The 24,537-nt window shown below is 45.1% G+C and overlaps 1 protein-coding gene across 1 annotated transcript in view; it reads right to left on the bottom strand.

Moving 5' to 3' along the window:
• LOC138287954 (cytochrome P450 1A4-like) overlaps positions 1-24,537 on the bottom strand; it is a 167,859-nt gene that overhangs the window by 138,485 nt on the left and 4,837 nt on the right. Inside the window, exon 2 of the mRNA XM_069228995.1 lies at positions 10,865-10,925. The gene's annotated coding sequence lies outside the window, so the exon portion shown is untranslated. The remainder of the gene's footprint in view (positions 1-10,864; positions 10,926-24,537) is intronic.

Genomic DNA, 24,537 nt, shown 5'->3' with positions numbered 1-24,537 from the left:
AAAAATTACGCTAAAATGTGTTAGCGCAGTTTTGCATCATCAGTTATAAATATGGGCCTTAGATACCAAAATCATCAGAAACGGGTGAGTACTTTTCGAGTTATGAATTTTTACCGTTTTCAAAAGTTGACAGTGCAATTTTTGAGTGTGGTAGTGTTATCCTATGGGTGAAAAACATGTACTGCATTCAGGCACTCAACAGCGACTTACAGGACTGTTTTCTGAGACTGAAGGTGAGTATGGGGCAAGGTCCAAGGCCACACCAACAGGTCTACTGGGAAGGCTCTGTGGCAATGGGGTGCGAAGGTGTGTTCCAGCATCAGGTGAACCATTCATTTCAATGAGAAACAGTCCGGTCTGGAAGTTGCTGCAAGCTAGGACTGGAGGGCCAGTTCAGGGGAATCCACAGGGGGGCTCAACCCTTGAGGTCCTTTGGCATGTAGGGACACTGTTGGTCCACTACTCTGAGGACTGTGGGGCACAGATGCAGTGGTGTTTTTTGGCATTGGATCCGGTGCAGGAGGTATTTGCGATTGGAGGGGGCCTGCAGAAATGCTGCAGGTGGTAAATGGAAGTACAGTCTGGCCATACCCAAGGATGGGACCAGCTCCAAAGGGTTTCAGGACCCTGTGGGCACCATCGACTCGCTCTGACTCGGGTTGTGGGGCTCCGGTGCGGAGGCACTTTAAGGCGTTGGGTAGTGGTGGTCAGGGACTTGCTCTGGCTCTTGGTGATCTGTTGAAGAGGGTAAACAGGTAAGTGGGGTCACTCTCCTGAATGTGCTTTTGGATACTGATGGCCTGTGATGGTAGGTCTGATTTGGTGCTGATGGAATCCAGATTGGACCTCCAACAAGCCTTTGTTGCTGCAAGAGGTCCTGTATCCCAGGTATAGGCACAGGGAGCCTCTGGGTGGGGTCACCATATCAGGACTTTGAAGAAGGGGCGTGCTGATCTCCAGGGCTTCCAACAGTTTGTTCCTGGCTCTGTTATCCCTAAGAGGGCCTGATTGCCAACTGGGCACAATACTAGTTGTTGCAAACAGTGCCCACAGAAGCAGGGAAGCAGCTCCTCTTCTCCAAGGGAGATTCTCTGGTGATTAGCAAAGCACTGGAAGATCTCTTGGTTTCTTGGAGTTTGCACAGTGTCAGTGTCTGGTTCTCCTCGAGGGTTGTGTACAGCAGGCAGGTTGGCAGGGTTGGCGCAAAGTTAGCCCTGTTCTTGGGTCATCAGTCTTCTTTGTCCACTTCTTCTTTTATGTCTGTTGAAATCCGAAGTACTGGTATCAGGGATGTAAATAATGGACTACTTACCTCTGGGGTTACTATGCCCCCTAGATGGCCACTTCCTTTGGGGAGTTGGCATCACCCTATCCCAGAATTCCTAATTCCACCACACACAAGATGTTGGATATCCTAATTTTGTGCTCACTTCGGGATGGTCACCCTAGAGGTGTGTCCAGCCTGCACGTACAACACACCCAATGCAGAGCTAATTTTATCGCCTCTCCAGTTGCCAAATGGGCCCTGGTCAGGTGGGTTGGCTTCCCCTCACCTCTTGAGGGAAGCCAGATCTGCATACCAATGGCAGTGGGCTCTTTTCTGCCCACTGCCTTGGAATTCAGATTTGCAGGTCATCCTGTTGGTGGAGGTGTGTAACACCCCTGCCAGAGCATGCATTGTGCCTGACTGCCGGGCAGCGTCGGCTCTCATCCCTGGGGATCAGAAACTTGTCTCTGGTGGCAGGCTGGCTAAAACAAGTCAGTCAGCACACAAGTATTTGGTGGGATTTCAAGGAGCACATCTAAAGTACCCTCTTAGTGCATGTATTAATAACACTCCGATCATTGTGGGTTTTTTAACATGAGGTGTTTGATACCAAACACAAAAGGTTTCAATGAAGCTATTATGAAGCGGGGGAACTCGTTTTAACCAGTGCCTAGTGCATACCTTAAGATGGCTTTCCTGTTCACTTGTACTGTCATTATTTGTACTGACTAGCACAGGGGCATATCTGCTCATGCAGATATGTCTTCACATGTGATATAATGCACCCTGTCTTTGGGTTGTAAGACTTGCTGTAGGGGTGACTTAATACATGCTGTGCTAGGGGTCATGTCACACAAGGCTGTGCCATGGCGTGTTTTCACTTTTTAGGGGCACCTTGTCACGCAACCTGCAGTGGCAGTCTGTATGAGTTTAGTGCTGGGTCCCTTAGAGTGGCACAAGTTATGCTGTAGCTCTTAGGGTCCCTCTTTAGTTCCTATTCCCTAGTTAACAGAGGTACCACTTACTAGCGAGTTACAGGGGTGCTAAATGCTTGGCCACTTGGGGATCAAATGATCAGTTATCTTGTTTTTGTGGAAGGACCACTGGCACTGGGGCCGTATGTTAGCAGGAACCCAGTGCATTTCAGTCAATGTTGCATCAAAAAAACAGGCAGAAAGTAGGGGAACTACTACAACCAAAACCCTGCTTCCTACTGCAAGGCTGAGTTAAATTGCAGAGAACTTCCTGTTCTTTAATGCACATCAACCTACTACACAATCATTTGAATAACTCTCTTGCATCAATTGTTAGTAGGTGCTCTAAACAACTCTGTCCCACAGTCTAACAGCATACTGAATTTAAATTATCCAGAAAGTGCAAAATGCAGCATGGAAATGTTGTTTCACCTAAAAGAATGAACCAGTTGCAGTGCACCTCCAAAGTCTACATTGCCTCTCTGTAAAAGAGAGACAAACATTCAAAATTATATGCCCCTGAAGTGGTTGCTGGCAGGAAACAATTGCTTAATGCAACCCAACTCACAACATTTGCTCATTGTGAGATAATGTCACTTTTCTTCATATAAATAGACACATAAATATTTTTTTTTTAAAGAATTCACTACCTTAAAACATACTAAACTAAATTATTGCACCACAATAATCAAACAACTTAAATATAGTGTCAGAAAATGTGCAAGCTCTAATCATTTAGGTCATTTTTAGTTCATGTAAAAAAATGTTCCCAATGGAAGATTGCTGGTTTACATCTAAACAAAATATTAGGGTCACAAGGTCACCAGTATATTTGATAGACACAACCCAAACACCAAGCTTAATGCTTCTATTACTGAGCTCTCTAGGAAGGAAATATTTTTTTCAGGACTTTCCCTCCAGATGAGGGCTATTAACATTTGAATTGGGCACTGTGAAATGGTAACCCTACAAAACTATAGGCACTGTTGCTCATTACCAGGTAAACCTCCAGATAGAGTTGGAAGTTATACAAATTCATTTCTGAATATGTGCAAGAGCTTACTATGCATAACAAAGACAAGACTGAGATCATGTTTTAAAAGTAACAGCATTAGACCAATTACCATTCATTTACCCCTAACCATGGACTAACCCCTTCCACCAAAGGAACAGTGAGGAATGTGTGAATCCTCTTTGAGCAAACTCTATTTTAATCCATATGTCACTAGAAGTGTCAATTTGCATTTTTTTATGCTTCATAATACTCTCCCACCTCTACAAATGAACCAGAGTTCAGATGTCATGAATCCTGGTAATAGCCTTCTTACATCAACATCACTAACAAAAGACACCTGTAGAAACTGACAAATGTACTGCAAGGGTTTCAAAACCAGGCTGCCAGGTTTCACTCAAACCAAACTTGCTCTGAAGCACTGAAATTGTCCTATAGTACGTGAGAAATACATTCAAGGACGTCTGTAGTCTTCATGCTGTCTGTATGGACCCATCATACTTAACCAATAATGTAGTTTACTATGATACACAATGACCATTACATTTAATAACAGTCCACCTGATTACCCACTGTGTCTGCAAATGACTGAAATATATTGAGATGCCCTTAGTGTACTGGGACCAGGGATATGAAATGTCTTGACCCAAAGTATGAGGGCTGATCCAAATTACAAATACTTCTGACAGAAGTGGAAAACAGACCTTTTAAAGCTTACTAATAACTCAATCTTCACTTGCAGGGTATTAGTAAGGCCCCCCTCACTGTCTGATCCTCACTTTCATCTCCAGCAAATCTATGAGCAAGTCAATTGGCAGTGATCTTCATAACTCTTTATCAAGGGGGTCTTCCTCAAAGAGAGGGTTGAGGTCTGCCTTTATTGTAACTCCCTGGAGTTACATCCCAACAGATCCTCAATGGAGACCAAAGAAGGTGTGACCACTCTCTGAGGTGACTCAGGTAGTCAGCTATGGAACATTATAGCCATCTTTGAGTGACAGGAGCCAGGAAGTATATAGAGTACCCTTCTGGAATCTTTAAGTAATCCAGCTAGGATCTGTGATGCCTTGTGGAGGATCAAAAGCAACCTCTCTATAGAGGTGTTAAGCAGCTTCTCAACTGTGATGCCTTATATGCAGTACACACCTGCTTATGATCCTGCCTGTCTCTGCAGAAAGGGCGATGAGCATATCATCACCCCTGAAAAATTGCAGTTGTTCCTCTCCTTTGGGCATGGGCAACTTGATTGCTGAGCCTCATAGTGTCTGATCATGAACACTTTGTCAATATCATAGATGTCTCTGCCTGCCCTGGTGCCTGTCCTTCAGCTCCTCTCCTCACAGGTCCAGGTCTATCTTTCAGGCAACAAACAGCAGCATGGTTCCTCGCAATTCCTACTATTGTTCCATACCGTATGGAATAAGCAAACTCTGACCCCTGGGACTAGCTAGATAATTCCTCTGAGCTGATATTACAGAGCTACTTCTGAAGCCAATAGCAAATACGAAGAACGTGAAGGTAAGTTCCTTCACAATTCAGTGTGCTACTTTTGTTAAGTCATGGTGTAAGGAAATACCTCTATTTTGCATGTTCATCACCACAATTTTGAACAGATGTGTGTTTTTTTACTCTGAGAGTGTAAAGAGGTCTGCTAACTAGACCTTAGTGCCAGGGTTCTAACCCATTAGAAAGTGTATGTTGAATCCCCAGTAGGCAGAGACTGACTTATAAGTACCTAGTATATGGTGCCCAGGGTACCCAGTGCATGTAAGGCAGTGTCCACCCAGGGTTGCAGCACATATTGTGCCACCCTATGTGGGACAAGGTACCAAATAGTTCCCAGACTCCCACTACAGACTGGAGGGTAATTTCAAAACTGCTAGTTCCACTTCACCATTGAAACCAATAGCAAAACTCTCACTTCCCTTAACAATATATGTAAGTCTCCCCTAAGGAAGGCCCACCGAACCCTAAGGCAGGGAGCTGTATATGATTAAGTAGGACATGTATTTTTTATATGTTCCTACAGCAAGTTTCCAAATTATCTATTTGTAGAAGAAAAGTTAATAGCCTCATTGGCTAACACCAAGTTACCAGCTGAGGTAAAGGGGTACTTCAAGATGTCAAATTATTCATGGCATTAAACCCGACTTGATGTCCTACTATTTCCGTAGCTGAGACCAAAGCAATTGCTGTGGCCACAACTGCGAAAATAGTTGAAGACCGACTTCCAATCTCTGCACAGTGTCATCAGCAAAGAGGTGTTTCCTATAGATTGATTCTGGCTTCTCTAAAGAAATCAATGTCATTCCACCACTGTGCGCTGTTGGCTATGTTTTCCTAATAGATTGAATCCGATTTTCTCAAAGAATTGGTATCTTTAAGCCACTATGCTGTGTTGACTGCTACCATCTAGGTCCCACAGATGACCCTGTTATAAATTATGGGGGGTCAAAACATAGATTTTGCTAGAAAATTGAGGTTAATGAATCATATTTTCATTCAGTGAAATTTAAATTTGAGTCTTGCATTTGCAATTTACTTACATCGGTTTCTAGACTTATATACTGTAAATAAGCACTTGTGCACTTTACTCACGTATGCAAGATTTGTGGAGCACATTACATTTTCTACCTAAATTGTGATATAATGAATCATTACAATATTAATAAATTGTATTTATGCACACTGTAGCAATAATAATTATTATACAGTCTTCCAGTGGTTGTGTAGCCCACAGGTAGCCACACCTCTAGGGCGTGCTACCAAGCTCCTAACATCCAAAGCATCTTGAGAGTAGAAGTAGTGCACTCTGGGATCACTAGAAGCCACACATTGCTGGAAGTCATCACAGGGCAGGAGGGACCATGGTAGCCCATTGTCTAGTGAAAGCATCATCCACCAGGGCACTTTGTTGATATGGCACCCTGAAATGGAGAAAGGACCCAAGAAAGACGACCCTGCTGACCTCTTTGAATTGACTAAGAGAGACTGCACCATCTACTGGACTGCACTAGCTGCATTTTGGGCTAGCGAAGAGAGAACTGTGCCTTTGGCTCCTGACTTGAGGAAAAGTCACTCTCAAGCCCCAGACCCAAGAAGTGACTATAAAGGTGAGTTGGCTAGCCTCCTGAAACCAGCACCAGGGCCATCAAACCTGAAGACGTCCAACCGGCAAGTCAGTAGGCAGTTCGGTGGAATCACCACTAACATTGATCTTTGACATCCAAAAGTTGCATCCGAGTCTGCTGGACCCAAGAGTGTCATCTCAGTCCAGACTGGTCACCCAGAAGGGACACCAGCCTCAACCAAAGGATATTTCTGGGACCCCCATGTACAACGACCATTAGCTCAGCAGCAGATGGCCTACTGGCTTAAAGAGGAGTTCAGGGGACCTAAACCTCTGTGGCTAAAGTAGCATCACCTGACCTGTGGACTGAGAAGTAACTGCAAGGGCATCTCTGTTGATCACACAGCACCCAGAGCATCCTCTATCTCCAGCATCCGCAGCTTCAGAACCACTCCATTGCAGTCATGCTGTAAAGTTTAGGACTGGCCTGGAGAACACTTCGGTGGTCAGGTTACTGCCCACAAATACCTTAGTATCCCCCTGACCTTCTCTCCATGTGATTTGATCACCCCAGTTCAGAGCAGCCAAACACAACTCTTACAAACTTTTCAAAAGTTTGCAAACTTTACTGTTACCACTGCGTTTTTGCAGAGGAACTTAGATTTACGTTTTCTTTAAACATCCATATCTCTGAATCTCTGTGGTCAATTTTGCTCATCTTGGTCTCTAAAAATTCATACAAATATCATCTATTTTTATAAATTGTTGTTGGATTTATTTTGTGTTGTGTGACTTTCTTATTTCATTTTTGGTGCAGGTAAATGCTTTACATTAGTTCTTTTGCTTAAGCCTTGCTGCTCGAAGTCACAGCTATCCAGGGTTGAACTAGAGGTTTTGCAAATAAGCCTGACTGGACCCAAGATGGGTTCTGCAAGAGTATTATATGGTAAGGTCATGCAATCATGCCATATAATTCACGTACATCCTCACACTTTGCCAAATTAATGGTACACCATAGTTAGCTTTGTTAATTCAGCCAATTCAGACTGGATCTTGCTCCCTCCCATGAAAAGAGTAGCAATATAAAAAGATGAAAGGTGTTGTGGACTGGTGAAAAACAGTACACACTTTGTGAGCAGGTTTTCTGCTGTTACCAGACACCCCTTCCCACATCAATGTAAATTAGGAGGAGGTACATGCATCCTTACTACAGCCTAGAGTGAGAGGGTAGAAGAGCATAACAGAAGCCACAGTGCTTTGTCAAAGAACTTGAAAACTGCTTTCAAATTTAGACTTAAAGTTATAAACCATGCCAGAAGGCACAACTTTTTTAACTTGCAGTGAGAGGACTGCCACCCCTACCAACAGAGTATCTTCTCTAAGGAGGGATACACCAATGTATCCTTTAAGTGCAAAGCACTTAGTAAATATTATGTTTGTGATTGTTAGAGAAACATTTTAACTTAAACAGATCCTCTACAAGGGCGATCATGTTCTGTAATCTGTATGTAAGATCTTTTTAGTTAAGCTATTGCCATAATTTCCTCTTTCTGTACACCAATAGATTTTCAATGACTCTCTTTTTTATCTGAAGTAAAACCTGTTGGAAGAATCTAAGTGAAAGTTAACTGGTCAGGTTCCGGACGTGGGTAATAAATCTGAAGAGTCCTCAGTTGTAAGGAGTTGAATGGTTGGTAGTAGGTATAAACCGATCCTCACACAGAGACGCGCTTCTCTGTCAGATTACGACCGGCTCGTTAACCCACAAGGGTCCCCAACTGAGGCTTTTCAAGGCTTTTTTGCTTACGGTCATATACTGGATCGGTTTATACCTACTACCAACCATTCAAATCCTTACATCGGTTCCACCCAATATTTACCTACCTGGCCAACTGGCCCAGCCTTGAAAGAGTCACTTGTGTGACGAAACACGTGTTGGCTGTTCTTTGATGACTACGTAAATCTGTGGCAAATTGGGTCTACAAATAAAGACACTTGCATCACCAACTGAGGACTCCTCAGATTTATTACCCACGTCCGGAACCTGAACACCAGGGACACTTGTCCTGCATTTTGAACTGTGACTATACCTATTCTGTGTGCTGGGGTCATTCTGCTATGAATTCAAACAATACAGTCACACAATAGTGGGATTAGCAGAGCCTGAATGGGCCACTAACTGACTTGATCTGCGTGGGGTTAAGCACAGCCCCACTTGCAGATGAATAGGCTGGACTCTTTCTCTACACAATAGGCTTAACAACCATGTATTGTCAATGCAGCCAGTTGGACCCCAGAGCAGAGTAGACATGAAATTCTTGGAACTTCAGAGAACCCTTCTAGATACTTCACCCATCTTCTAGGAGCAGGGCACCAGGGTATAAAAATAGGGTTCTCACACCTGCACCTCAGTTCACTACTAGACCTGCGGAAGGACTTTCAGAGAACTGCCTGCTGCTGTGACCTGTTGTGCATTCTACCACTTTGTTGCTATATATGTAAATACTGCTTTGCTGTCTGCAGCCTGCCTTTAACCTTCAGAGGCCAGCCCTGCTTTGCAGCCCTGCACCTTCAACTGCACCCAGTACTTCAAAAGTGACTTCAAGGGCTAGTTTAGCTTGTCTCTTGTTCAGAGAACTCGCACCTGAACCCCACCTCTTGAACCCGCACCTGGACCCCACCTAAGTGAGTCTTGAACCCCCAAGAGGTCTCCATCCACTCCTGGACCCTTGGTTGTTGTGCTAAAGGTGCCCAGGTTGCCATTTTCAAAAACTGAGGAATTGATATTTTGAACCTTAAACTTTAACATTTCATAACTCCACTTCAACAAATTACATGTTAATGGCTCTGATGTCAAATCACTTATTACAATGTACTATATTTTTCTAGATTGGTTTGGGATTTTTAATGGGATGTGTTTTCACTGTGTTTGTGTACTGCTTTTTGTGCCACAGACACGCAATGTTAAGAACAGGTTAAATTGGTGACCTTTTGTGGTTCACCCCCCAAGTGATTGTGGATGTTGCTTGACCAGGGCTCTCAACCCAGTCGACCCACAACCAAATTTCTCACAATGATTTGCTTCCATTTAACTATAGCTAGCTACATTGCATCGAGGCATCAATGTCTTAAAGACAATGGGGAAACCGTCTCATACTTGTCAAATGAGATATCTGTTTTCACTAAGGTGTAGCGAAGACGGAGATCGACACCTTGGTACATATGATAGACAACAAGTAATTAGTGCTAGGAGTCTATTTATTCTTTCTTTGGAATTGCCTAGGTGTTATGTTCTACAAGGCTATTACTTCACAACCTGCTTATTTTGGTTTCATCAATTCTCTTCTGCGTTTCTCTCCTAGGTTTTTCCAATCTCTTGATGTCTTGGCCCATTTTTTGTGGACACCAGACCTCGGGGGAACAGAACGGACAGACAACAGCTCAGGTAAGAGGCTTCTTCTGGGGAAGATGGGTGGAAAGGGAAAGTGTCAGTGATGAGACACAGGATCATCAAAGGGTGCCTGTGTAATTGTGCAGTCGGAGATTCTTGGCGACCTTTACCTGTACAGCTTCCTGCTTTAGTGTGTGCTCGCTTCTTGCTCCCTAAATCACCGAGAACATGCAGGTGCTGACAATAGTCTGTGAATGATCTGAAACAATCACCGCTGCATGCATGTTAGTCGCAGCCTCACCCCCAGCCCATCATCCCGCGATTTCCCCAGTGACTGTGTAAACGGGCCTGAACCTTTGTCAGCCATGTCCCTCCTGGGATGTGGCAGGAGTGTGCATCCTGAGATCGGCCTCCTGCCACTGTGGTCCGAACAGCCTTTCCTCTTCATTCCACATCTCATACTCCACCCTTGTGTTCTTCTTCAGCGGCTTCAGTCTTCTCGACTCCCCGCAACCTCGCTCATCCTCGCTCTGCTCCAGTCCCCCTACAGGGAAGTCCTGCCTCCTTTTTAGCTGCTCCTGTGTACACGTCACTTGCCTGCGACAACACGGGGCTTTCCGCTTACCAGCTCTTGGTCGTTTACCCGGGGTACGCATGAGTGCCTTCTGGGATTCTAGGTATTGCATCCTCCTCTCTTGTAGACTCCGACCCGCCACATACGGCCTGTGCACTATCAGTGTAAAACTAATTCTTATGATTACATCTGCTGACAAGTGGTAAGTAGAAAGTGGTTGCCGTTGTGTCAACAATCAGTTACTCCATTTCTACCCTGCTAAGAAAGCTAAGCAAGACTGAATGAACATCATGTAAAAATCTGTGTAGAAGTCTAACATGCTTACCTTAGCCAACAAAGTCAAGTGACTCTGTCCAAAGATTATAGAAGTTTGTCTGTAATATCGAAAGGCTAATATTGTGCCCTTTTGAATTTGTGAAAAAAATCTGATTGGCAATAATGTAGAATATTATTTTGCTACATGTGGTTGCAACATTATTTTCAAGTAGTTTGTTATTTACATAAAGTCCTGCAGTTGGCTTTAATAAAATAGTGAATTCTGTTTTGAGGTGATGTTATTTCGTCACTGTGTCTTACCTGCTCTTTTTAATGAGAGGCTCGGTCTTCAAGAAGGGAGGTGTTTATGAAAGGCTGACTGCTGCAGACAAAAAATGTCAGAAAAGTATTACATGTATTGAATTAAAATGTATTTTAAAAATACACAGTTGCAATACTTTTTAAAATATGTTTCAAATAATTAAAATGTTTTTTGTTTGTAACTGATCTTTAAAAATATGCATGTTAAATTACAAATAATAAAACTTACTTTATAAATATTAAATACACAAAGCATTGGTCAATCATTGAAATATAAGTATGTTGTGAATATCTATTTATTTGAAAAACATAAAAATAAAATTGTCAAAAATAAGTGTAGTTTTTACATTTTAAAAATGTATAATAATTTCTTATACATCTACTAAAATGTAAAAACTATTTTTGCAATCATTTGTAATATTTGGTAAATTAACATATAATGGGGGTAATTATATTTGCTTATTAGACCCTCTTTCAACTATAATTTGGGTAAGTATATCTATGTAGGTGGGAGGATTTACCATTCTAGCTCCAATCTAACTAACATTGAAAAATAGCATTGACAAAGCCAATAGTTCATGTCTTTTTGCATTGCTGAATACCTCGTCATTACTAGATGTTCCTCTTGAGTCAGAAGCACCAGCTTCAAGTGTATTACGAGGCTGTAGTTTTTTCAAACTTTACAGAAGCAACATTCTAACAAATCTCCCATGAAGCAGTACCTCCAATCATTACCCTCTTGAGTCAGATTTTGATTGTTGTGCTGCATTGCATCAGATATTAGTAAACCTGAGACTTCCAATTTAGATGGATGTATAAGTGTGTACAATACAAATACAGTCACTCAAAGGTAATTTGAAGATCTTTCGAAGAATGCAGAGGGTGAGAAAGTATTCAGAGGCGACTTATTGATCTGGCTCTTCATGGTGAATTTGCAGTCCAAGATGATGATGAGGTTCCACACTTGGACAATGGGGTTGGGCAGGGGTTGATGGGCAGGTTGATGCGCTAGCCGGAGCTGTCCCACATTGAGGCAGAGTTCCCCAAGATCAGGACTTTCGTCTTGTCTATGTTGAGTCTGAGGCAGTTGTCTTGCATCCAGTTGGTGATGCTGGTCATGCAGAGGTAGAAATTGGCCTTGGAGTTGGAGGGGTCTTCGAACAGGGAAAGGATGAGCTGGGTGTTGTCCCAGGAGATGATGTTCAATCTGTGGTTTCTGAAAATCTTGACCAGGGGTTCATGTAAGTGTTGAAAAGAGTGGGGCTGAGGGTTGAGGCTGTTGTATAGCCATTTTAGTGATACATCTAGGCAATTTCAGCAACTAGGCCTGCCCTTTGAGCCCTTCAGCCCAGTTGCATGTTATTCTGCTTCATTTTTATTATTTCAGAATCAGCCACATTCGTGGTGCTGTTTTATTTTCTTTATCTAGTTGTTCTTTCACCTAGGAAAGCATTCTGTTTCTAAGCAAGACATTCTTTTCACTTTGTACTTTCCCCAAGGCTTCAGTGAGATATGGTTGCCGGCAAAGTGGTAAACTGCATCTCAAACATTCACAGAAACACACATATCTTTACGTAGGGACATTTTCTCAGAACATCAGCTATTTTTCCCTGGCCTTCATAGGGATTGTGTCTCTATGGACAACTGATTTCCTTCCTCTGGTATGGGTGATGATGTCTTCCCGGGGGGGTCCTGAAGGGCAGATTAGGGCTTGCCATGCTGTACTCTAACATAGTTTACGTAGAAACCGCATAGATTACGCATAGTGACAGTATGGTGGGACTTTCCTTCTGTTTCACTTTTCTTGTCACCATTTTGCATCTAGCATGTTTAATCATTCTAATTATTGCAATTCATGCCATTTAATCTAAGACACAGCTGATTCAATAAATCTTATTGAACTATTTTCTGCCTCTGTTTATCTTTGCATGTGTGAGACTAATGTAACTGAGAGAAAAGGAGGAGATCTGGTACACCACGATTTCCCTGAGAAGTCACTAGGTCATGCACTCAGTTGCCACAAATCACACCTGCCTTAGGTAGAGATGAGGCACTGCTAGTTTGCCGGAAATGGATTAGGCCAACAGTTGTCACATGGTGTGGGATTGGACTTAGTGCCCTACAGTTCAGGTGATGCTGCCGCCCGAATCCAGGAGCCTCATCAGGATAATGAGAGCCCAGACGACAAGCCTTGAGGGACACCACAGATGATGCTCTTGGGCTCTGAGGTGAAGGGAGGGCCCTCTGATTTCTTCCGGGAAGAGGAAGGATGCTATCAATTTGAGGGTGTCATATTGGATCCCGATCTGATCAAGCCTTTCAATCAGGGTGTGGTGAGAGACAATGTCGAAAGCTGCCAAGAGGTCAAGGAGAATCAGGACAGTCGAGTCTCCCCGGTCAAGGAGGGTTCTGATGTTATCCATGGCAGCAATCAGGACAGTTTCGAAGCTGTGGTTGGAGCAAAACCCGGATTGTGATCGGTCCTCTAGGTATACCATGAGTTGCTGTTTGATTACCTTTTTGAGGACTTTGGCAGAAAAGGGGAGCAGGGAGATTGGTCAGTAGTTTTAGAGCTTATTGGGGTTGGTGGAAGGTTTCTTCAGGAGGTGTTTGATCTCAACAGCAAAGGCTTCCCTTTCAGTTGTGCTCCACCTGTGTACCTTTGGAAGTAGCATCCTACTGATGAAGGCTACAGGTTGATCCAGGCCCTCTTCATTTACCTGTGAGAGCACAACCCCTATGCCATGCTCTGAAGCATCCATCTGAACAACAAATTCTTTGGAGACATCTGGGGCTTTGAACTTGGCTGTCAGGCGTTTATAGGGTATCAAAGAGTTTTTGGCATGCCTCTGTCCAGATCAGCTGATGTGGCTGCTTCTTGAGAGTCAGCTCTGTCAAGGCGGCAACAATTGCACCATACTCCTTAATGAATCTCCTTCAATAATCTGTAAGGCCCAGAAAGGCTCTCACCTTAGTCTGGTTCTTGAGGGGTTTTCAAGCCAGATTGGTGTCAATCTTGGGTTACAGGGGCTGCACCTTGCCACCCCCGCATTGGTCTCCAAAGTACACCACAGAACTCTGACCTATCTGTCACTTACTGACCTTGATAGTCAGGCCTGCCCTCTGCAGAGCCTAAGCAATTCCTTAAGGTGGCTCAGATGGTCCTCCCAGCTGGAACTGAAGACTGCAATATCATCCAGATAGGCGGCACTGAAGTTCTCCAGTCCAGTTAGGACCTGATTTACCAACCTCTGGAAGGTGGCAGGGGCATTCTGCAAACCAAAGGGCATGTTATGGAACTAGGAGTGCACTTCTGGTGTAGAGAATGCAGACCTCTCTTTTGCCCCATCAGTCAAGGTAATCTGCCAGTTCACAGTCATTAGGTCAAATGTGCTAAGGAACTTAGCATCTCCAAGCCAATCTATAAGCTCATCAGCTCTCATGGTGGGGTGTGCATCAGTCCTGGGGTACGCTTTGAGCCCATGGTACTGCACACAGAACCAGAGTTCAGGTGTGACACCTGGTGGAGCAGCATTGGGGACCAACAATGCTTGGCTGGACAAAGGGCTGTTTGAAGATTCAATAACCTAAAATGCCAACATCTTGGAGACATCCTCCTTGATGTCAGCCTTCATCTTATCAGACAACCTGTAAATTCTATTCTTTCTAGGTGGGGTGTCCCGAGTGTCAGCATCATGAGTGCACCACATAGTGAGTCCTAGGGTAAGGGAGAACAAAGTGGCAAACTGCCCCAGCAACTGGAGGCAGTCTCTCTGCTGACATAGGGTAGGAGAGAGGCTGACACTCTCCACTGACCCACCCTGCTCTTTGGAAGACAGGAGGTCAGGAGAGCTTTACTCTCCTCTTCTATCCCATCATCCATTACCAAGCGCATAGTCACCTCCTCGGACCTCTTCAAGTGGAGCTTGAGACAGTTTACATGTAGACCCCTCAAAGGGTTTCTGGGAGTTTTGACATTCACCACATAGGTGACATCATTCTTCTGCTCCTTAGCCTCTTAAGGCCCAGACCATCTGTCTTGTATAGCCCAGAGCTCCACGGGTTCCATGACCCACACTTTTTGACCAGGCTGAACGTCAACCAAAGTGCAATTCTGGTCATACCAGTGTTTCATGTCATCCCAATTAGCTTCTAGGTTCTCTTGAGCGAGCTTCCTTAAGCGACTGTCTGGTTGTGAAGGGCCAGCATGTAGCGGACTACATCCTTGGGCTCTCTGGGGAGCTTGCTCTCAGTCGCCCTTCACCAGAGTGAGAGGCCCTCTCACAGGGTGCCCACACAGAAGTTCAAAGGGGCTGTAGATAACCCCCTTCTGTGGCACCTCCCTTTACGCAAAAAGCAGGCATGCCAGAAGGTCATCCCACTTATGTCTCATGGGGGTGTAAGGAGTGGTAAACTTATAGCTCACCTCACACTACTTCCAAATGGCCTTCATGTAATTGGACATTAAGTTGGTACCCCGGGCATATACCACCTCTTTGGGGAAACCCACACAGATAAATATCCCCATAAGTGCCCTGGCCACCACAGATGCAGTCACTGTCCTTAGAGGGATAGCCTCAGGGTACAGGGTGGTGTGGTCCACCAAGACCAGAACAAATCTGTTGCCCATGGCTGTCTTGGAATCCAAAGGCCCCATAATGTTGATGCCAAACCACTCAAAAGAGGTGCTAAAAATCAGTAAACATTGCAAAGGGGCCTTGCACTTCCCCCATGACTTGTCCCTCGCCTGGGAGGTCTCACAGGCCCTACAATATGCTCCTGTGATGTGTCTCATTTGAGGCCAGTACAAGTGGGTGATAAGCCTGTCAAAGGTCTTGTACCTGGATCAAATGAACTTCCAGTGGTATATCATGAGCCAGACCCAGTAGGAAGGATTGGTAGTACTGGGTGACCACCAACACACGTGTTGCACCAGGCTTAGGATCCTTAGGCTCACTATATAGGCGACTATTCTCCCAGGAAATCAGGTGCTTGCCAGAGGCGTCACCAGCTGCCTGGGTCTTACCCTGTTGCAAAGACCCACAAGAGTAGGGCATTACCTCCCTGTTATTTTAAGTTACTCTGAGTTATAGAGTGCGCATTCACCAAACGGTCTCTTGGCGTGAGGTAACTGTCTCAGCACAGCTCAGGATACAAATTAATAAGCTTGCTTAAAGAGTCAAGTCTTCAACATCTGTCTGAACGTTCCTTTAGCTCGAGGTGTTCCTGATTTCCAGTGGCAAGAAGTTCCAGACATGGGGAGCAGTAACTGCAAACGAGACTCCACCAGTCATACTCCTCCTAAATTGAGGAACCACTAAATAAGATAGATTAGTGGATCTGAGGTCCCTTATGGGGGAGTACCTGTGAATCTGAGATTTTATAAAAGCTAGACTATTAGTGTGCTATGCCTTTATTTGGGTAGCTGATAAATCAACTGAGCGGCCTGATTTTGAACAAGCTGAAGCCTGCACGTAAGGTATATAGAAAGACTCAGATAAAGAGAGTTGGTGTAATTGATTCTCGACATCACTTAGGCAACTAAAATTTGAATCAAGACATCAGTGTTAAGGAATTCCTTTATCTTTTTAATTCTGTGTAGTTGGAAAAAACAGGAAGATGTCACTGAGCTGATCTACTGTTTGAGAGAAAGTTCCTAGTCAATAACAAAGCCAAGGCTTTTTACCGCCTTCTTAGGAGATGGGGACATCTCATTGGGCCAAAAAGAAGGACTTAAGTGGTCAAACCTATATTTGGTGACTACTATCTCTATTTAATCAGTGTTTAGCTTCAAATGCTTGCTGTTCATTCAGTCCCGGATGACTTGAGACCAGTTCCTGGATAAAATACCATGACCAATTTGGGGTTTATTAAAGGTCAGGGCTGGTAATAAAAAGGAGATCAGATAGTGGTCTGACCATATGCAGGGGGTAATCTTTAGATTCTTCAAAGGGAATTTCCTTGTCCAAATTTGATTCAAGATGTGACCTTTGATATGCGTAGGCTGGAATACCTCCTGTTCCAGGTTTAGTTTTCTGAGGATGTCCATAAGGTCCACTGTTTGTTGCCCACCTTCTTCCTCATTGATCTAATAGTGCAGATCCCCAATCGATAGAATATTGGCATGATCAATAATTATTGGTGCATTTGATTTTGCTAGATTTTGAAGATACATTTTTCATATAGTTAGGAGGTCTATACAAAAGGATTCACGTCAAAGACTCAGTAGAAGATTCAAGTTTAGTTACCAAGTTCTCCACTAGTGGAATATTTAGTGACATCAACTTGGCAAATTTGATGTTTTTCTTAATTATTGCTGCAACATTAGTTTGTAAGATGTAATAATCACGTGGAAGAGCTACTAGGATATCTGGCATGGACTCATCTATTAACCAAGTTTCTGTTAATAATAGTATGTCAGGAGCCTCTGTGTTCAGTAAGTAGAATATTTCAGCCTGGTATTTAGGCAGGGAACGTGTGTTCAGATAGATCACCAATAGTTCGGTGGGACCTGGATTATGTAGCATAGTAGTGAAACTATTAAGGCTAGGAGGTGATAGGAGTTTAGGGTGATTGCACCTAGAGGGGATAGTATTTTGACTGTTTAATAAGCCTAACATTTAATAGCGACATGAGTGAAGAAGACATATTTTGGCTTACTGGGTTAAAGTTCCATAGCTCTTCCTGAGAGTACGCAATGGTTTGGGCATAGTGGCTGGCCCTGGGCAGATGCAGACAGGTGCAGATGGGTTTTCTGCCAATTGGATAGTTCAAGCAAGCTCCACAGTTCAGCTGCATTTTCCCCTGTAGGTACCGGGGGATCAACCTCAGGGTCAGCCTCCTCCTGGAGCATGGGAATCTCATGAGTGGGTTTCCCACACCCCTTGCTCTTCTTTCTCTTGGTAGGACTCTGGGCCACTGTTCCAGGCTCCAGGTCCTTCTGATCACCCTCTTGAGCTGCCATGGACAGTGTGGTCAGACACACCCACTCGGGTAATCCTATAATTTCCAAGTGTGACCTGAGCCTCATCTCTTTCAAGATGGTGTGCCCCAGTTCATTGCCCAGCAGACCATCTACAGGCTAACCTCAAGGAGCCTGAGACCCTCCCCCCACTCAAAGGGAACCAGAACTACTGGGTAGTGGTTCTCACTGTTGTCACCAGCAACAACTTGGTGAAACGTTTTAATGACTACCTGCTCTGAAGATATCAGATGACACCTGATGGTTATCATGCTGGCTCTTGTGTTTCTCTCAGAGCCTCCACCCTCTGCCTATTGATGGACACCCACTGAATGTACTTTTTAGTATTGTTAGGCTTATGGGTTCTCTGGATCATCTTTTTCTCAGAAGGGGGGAGGAACCATGTCCTGAAGAACTAGTTTGAGGCGCTTTGGAGAATTCCTTCCTCTTTTTATCCATCTGTTCTACTTCTTACGGTGAGGACCCTGCCCACCCCTGGCGTGATCCCCCCAGATACCTTCTTATTGCCCCAGGCACTAACCCAGCGGTCCACCTCCTTAGCAAACTTCCTGATTAGGGCCTCTTTCGTGGGGGATATCTCAATCTGTCTATCCCTTTTAGGGCCAGTAGAGGGCCCCTACCCCACTAGGAATGTGCCTCCACAGACTAGCTCCCCATTTGTCTTCAGGGACCCTGTGTCACTGTAGAGCAATTTTATAGGCCACAAACCACTTGCAAATATCATTTCCCACCACAAAGGCAGATACCAGAACCTTGGCTATGTGGAACCTCCTGTCAGAGACCACAGAACAATTGCTGCCACCATCACTGCTGGACTCCACCTGTCTTGCCTTGATGTGAAGTTCTCTCAGGCTCAACTCCTGAGCACACATCCACTTTTTCTCCTCCATGGCTAAGCTTTTTTCCTCCATCTCTTTTTCCAATTTGGCCAGCTCCAGTTTCAATTTTCTTTCCTCTTGCCTGTCCTCCAGCTCCTCCTAGGACAGGATGACACACTGTTCCCTGTCCTGCAAGGGGCCCTCATTCCTCCTAAATGTTGCTCTCCTCCCCCACAGACAGCAGCCCAAGGCTCTCTCTCAGACCCTGGTTCAAATCATCCTCCAGCTCATTCCCATAGGTCTCATTTGTTGCACCATGGGCTTCTGAATAGGTTTTCAGTGCTTTTTGCAATTCTGTCTTTTTGCTCCTTGCTGGCAGCCAAAAATCCTTACAGAAATCCTTGAGCTAGGTCACAGTGTAATCCTCAAGCTTGGCCAGCTCAAACTCCATCCTTGCAGGTGCAGATGCAGAACCTCCAACAAGAGACATGATTTAGAGTAAAAAGCAAAAATGTCAATTAGGGAGAAACGAAAAATTAAAAATGCCAATTGAAGAGAGCAGGAAAAGATACCAATGGGGATCAGAGACAATCAGTTCAAATTGGTCTATGTGTGAATATTAGTGTACACTAAATGACTGTGAGACACTGCACAGGTACAAGTTCTATCCCCACCGCTAATCACAAATGTTAGAAATTGGGCATCTAGTTGGCAGAGGTATGCACCCTGTCCAATTAGGGACCCCAATCTTAATCAGGGAAAGTCAGATACACTCTACATTAACCTGTGCTCACCCTCTGGTAGCTTGGCACAGAGCAGTCAGACTTAACTTAAGAGGCAATGTGTTAATTATATGTCAACACTTCAATTACAGTAACACAGTAAAAACACCACAAAAACACTCCACACTACTTTAGAAAAACAGAGAAGATTTATCTGATTAGAATGATAAGCATCCAATCAGTACATCAAAAGATATGCAATATTTAAAGTTAGTAGCTTATTCTCATGGGGAACAGTGTTCACAGAAAAGGGGGTGCTTATTTTAGGGAATTTGCGGTAATGTTCTTATGGATGAGTATGGGAAGGTGCCCAAGTCAATGGGCTTTGTCGCACTCCTTTGACTGGTTCATGAGTCTCAACACAATTAGCTCCCCACAGCTCAGGGCAAACAAAAGTGACCATGCTAGCTTGGGTGGGTGGACATACACCCAGCGGTTCAATGTACACAAGGCGGCCAAAGGCCGATGTGGACAGGGTGCAGCATTACCTGGCAACCCTTTGACTTCTCTGGGCCAGCTTCAGAAGGAGGTCAATGCTACTCTCGCACTGGAGTCACAGAGGCGAAGGAGTGTGGCACATGTACTGGATCCTTGAAGTGATGAAGCTCTCTCCGCGCTGGGTCCACAGAGGCAGGGGAGTGTGGCACATGCAATGGGTCCTGAAAACGATGAAGCACTCTCCGCACTGGAGTCCCGGAGGTGCAGGAGCATGGCACACGTCCTGGAAGCAATGAAGCGCTCCTCGAGCTGGGACACAGAGGGGAAGAGCAAATCACACAATGGGCCCGGGAAGTAGTGAAATGCTACATGTGCGATGGGGTAAAAGAGGCAAAGGAGCGCTGGTTTCACAGAGACAAAGAAGTGGGGCAAATGCCCTGGGGTAGAAAAGTGATAATCTAAAACACAAGGATTTTGGCTGTCTCCAGAGCAGAGCGTCAGTCTTTGTCAGAGCAAACTTTGCAAGAAATAATTAAATGCAGCTGGATAGTGAGGTCTTTGATGTCCCTGAGACTTAGAGGAAAACAGGGGGAAAGCCAACAAGCCCAAGGAGTTCTGGGGTGAAGCGGAGATTGTAGAGTGCAGGTTCAATCCTCCCTCACTTCAGAGGTAGAAGGCAGCAAGCCAACACAGCAAAGCAAGTGGCAAAGTATCAGTTCTTCCTAGCAGCATATCTCCTCTTAGTTGCTTGCAGTCTCCTTAGGATCCCCAAGAGAACTGATTTGAGGGGGTTTGGGGGTCCAATACTTATACCAAAATATGCGGGTCATTCCGACCCTGGCGGTCGGTGGCCGCCAGGGCCACCGACCACGGGAGCACCGCCAACAGGCTGGCGGTGCTCCTACGAGCATTCTGACCGCGGCGGTTTAGCCGCGGTCAGACGCGGAAAGCCAGCGGTCTCCCGCTGACTTTCCGCCGCTCGTAGGAATCCTCCATGGCTGCGGAGCGCGCTCCGCAGCCATGGAGGATTCCGACTCCCCCTCCCGCCATCCAGTTCCTGGCGGTTCTCCCGCCGGGAACCGGATGGCGGGAGGGGGAGTCACGGGGCCCCTGGGGGCCCCTGCCGTGCCCATGCCTATGGCATGGGCACGGCAGGGGCCCCCGTAAGAGGGCCCCTAAAAGTATTTCAGTGTCTGCAAAGCAGACACTGAAATACGCGACGGGTGCAACTGCACCCGTCGCACCTTCCCACTCCGCCGGCTCTATTACGAGCCGGCGTCATCATGGGAAGGGAGTTTTCCCCTGGGCTGGCGGGCGGTCTTGCGAAGACCGCCCGCCAGCCCAGGGGAAAACTCGGAATACCCTCCGCGGTCTTTCGACCGCGGAGCGGTATTTCGGAGGGGGGAAGTCTGGCGGGCGGCCTCCGCCGCCCGTCAGACTCAGAATTAGGCCCTATGTCTTTGAATTGGGGGGACTTCAAAAGAGGCCTTTGAAAATCACAATGGGCCACCAGGATGCAAAAGTCACACCTAAGATTCCTTTGTGTGGACTGACTAGAAGGAATACACAAAGCCCAGTGGTCATCTACCCCAGATGTGTATTCAGAAACAGGCAGAGGCACAGAATAGTTAAAATAGGAAAATGCCAACTTTCTAAAAGTGGCATTTTCAGACTTACTATCTAAAATCCGACTTTACCATGAATTGTGATTTTATATTGTGAGTCCATAGGCACCAAACTCCATGTTTCTATTTATTCCCAATTGAAAGTTACACTTAAAAGCTGTTTTAAGGCAACCCTAAATTTAACCTATGGGAGAGACAGCTCTTGCGGCAGTGGAAAGCAAATGTAAGAGTTTTTCATTACCAAGACATGTCAAACTAAAAGGTACATGTCCAACTTTTTAAAAACACTCGACCCTGCCCTTGGGACTAACCAGGGCCTACCCGAGGGGTTACTTACACTTAATTGTTGGAAATGTTGCAGGGTTACCCCCAAACTTTTTGCCTTCCTCCTCTTATTTTTTTCTGACCTTTTTTTGTTGGCTTCTGGACTTTGAGCACTTTACCACCTCTGCCCAGTGCTAACATGCAAGTGCTCCCTCTCTAAATGTTATTCGCTATTGGTTTATCCATGATTGGCATATCTGACTTACTAGTAAGTCACTAGTAGACAGTACTGTGTGTGCCCAGGGCCTGTAAATCAAATGCTACTAATGGGCCTGCAGCACTGATTGTGCCACCCACATGAGTATCCCTATAAATGTCTGTGTGGGCAGTCTTAAACTGCCAGATCAACCGGGCAAGTGAACCCACTTGCCAGGCACAAACCATCCTTTTTATTACCTGTCACACCTAAGGTAGACCGAAAGCAGACCCATGGGCAGGGTGCAGTGTATTTAAAAGGTAGGGCATGTGTTTGTGTGTTTGACATATCCTGATAGCGAAATACTGCTAACTTCGGGTTTCACTGTTGCAAGGCCTATCTCTCCAATACGGTATCATCAGAATTGCCTTGAAATACCTTTTAAGTGTAATTTCGCATAGGAAACAAATAGAGATTTGGTGTTTGGGGTCTCTGAACTCACAATTTAAAAATACATCTTTTGATGAAGTTGGCTTTTGAATTGTAGATGTCAAAATGACACTTTTTTTAGAAAGTGGGCACTGTAGGAGACTGGCCCTCTATGTAGTATGTAAAGCTAGACAAACTGTGCCGGGTCCAGGCAACCACACATTGATTTACAGGGGTAAAAACTAGATCACCTAATGCTCTAATTTTTAGAGTAGCTTGTCGAGCAGTTAGGCCAGAGAAGTAAAAAGCATTTGTTGTACTTAAAGCATTAATCTTGCAACTCACACACTCAAAGGAATAACTCAAGACCACTTTATAGAAATACTTCAGATTTTCAGATTTTCATGTAGATTTTAGGACCAAGATTATTGAAATTGGTTAAGTACTTTTTTAGATACAAATTTTTGAAGTTTAATAAAAATAGTATTATTCATGCATAATTGGGCACCATAGGAATCAATGGAGGATCACCTTTAAAAATACATATACAATCATACATCTGGTTTACCAAGTTCTTCTTTTTCAGGTTGGTTGAGGTCATCGGGGGGCACACTGTGCCAACTGGAGAAGTTTGGGCGGCACCCAGTTCCAGTGGAAACAGCGGGAGAAAATCTCTGGAGCTGGTGCAGAGCCACTGCAGGGACCACTTGGAAAACCACTACACAGGTAAGTTTAAAGATGGATCCTTGGGGTCCTCTTGGAGTGTTGAGGTTGCAAGAGTTTGGGGACCATTAGGGCACAGCAGGTTCTTCAGTGCAGGGCACAGAGCAAAATCATGATCCAGGAGATGTACATAAGGATGCCCTCAGGAGCAGGAGGTAAGTTGGTTAAAGAGGATGTTTGCAGGACAACAGGGGCACTCAGGTGGGAGATCCAGGGTGTTTCTGAAGTCGCCTGACTGGGGTTCCTCCTGGTCATTTTCCAGCCCCAGGTGGGCTGTTTTTCTGGATGTCCGATGTCAGCTGACCAATACCCAGGGCATTGGCATGGTTTGGCCCCTAGAGGGCACAGTGCCATCTAACGTGGAACACTGGTGGGGTTTGTCCTTGTGGTCGTTGGTTTGTAGATTGGCCAATTTGCGGCATCTAGTTCGGGAGTTAGAGGCTGGTCAGTGAAGTGACCCTCACTGGCTTGCTGGTTTCTTTAAATTTTAGAGTGGTACCTCCACTCTGGAGGCAGTTCTATGGGTATTGCCGAAGCCTGGAGGTCATCTGGGGTTTTTGTAGAGTTGTCCAGTTGCACAGTAGCTCCTCAGGGGCGAATGTCAAGTCCTGGGTACAGCAGGCAGGATTTGGTGCCTTTTCTTTGTTGCAGCAGGCCCACAGTTTTTGTGTTTGGTATCTTCTTGGTGCTGGTCTTCTTTTGTCCATTGAATCTGATTTCTTGGTCTAGAGATGCCCACTAAATGCTGTATTTAGTGGGCGTTTTAAGGGGAACCTGGTAGTGACCAATGGGTCATCTACCTTGGAGTGACTACATCCACTAAGTGACCACTTCCTGTGGGGGGGAGTTACTTCCCTATACCTGATTAGCTATTTTCCTTCCAGCCAAGATGGAGGAAAATGAAATGGAGTGTCCACCTCACAGGCAAAACCTTAGGGGTGGTGCATGCCAGGTGGGGACTACTCCTCCTACACTCTGTTTGAATTTCCCACTGATGCTCCCACCAAAAGTGGGAGTTTACAATGGGGGTTGCCATCTGCTACTAGCAGCAGGCCTGGGGGTTTAGTTTCAAAGGCGGTAAGCCCTTTCAAGCTTGCCGCCAGGGCAGTGCACATTCATGAGGCAGGGGGTGTCGGCACCTTCACTCAGGAAAGGCTTTGTTCTGCAACCCAGAGAGAAGATACTCTCACTCCATGGTTGTAGATTGGATGTCTGGTGGTGTCAGGCTGGACAGAACCATTTAGCAACCATGGCAGGGTAGTTAGCTTTTGCAGGGGGTACATCTTAGGTGACCGCTGGATACATTTTATAATAAATCCAACACTGGTATCAATGTGGATGTATCATTCTGAGTCATTTGATCTCAAAGAACCCAATGTTCAGAGTGGCCATCATGTTGCTGTGAAACTCGTACTG

This window comes from Pleurodeles waltl, chromosome 1_1, assembly GCF_031143425.1.
Source record: "Pleurodeles waltl isolate 20211129_DDA chromosome 1_1, aPleWal1.hap1.20221129, whole genome shotgun sequence".
In the NCBI taxonomy this organism is placed as follows: Eukaryota; Metazoa; Chordata; class Amphibia; order Caudata; family Salamandridae; genus Pleurodeles; species Pleurodeles waltl.
Note: the sequence above shows the minus strand (reverse complement) of the source record. Positions and strands in the feature narration are given on the sequence as shown.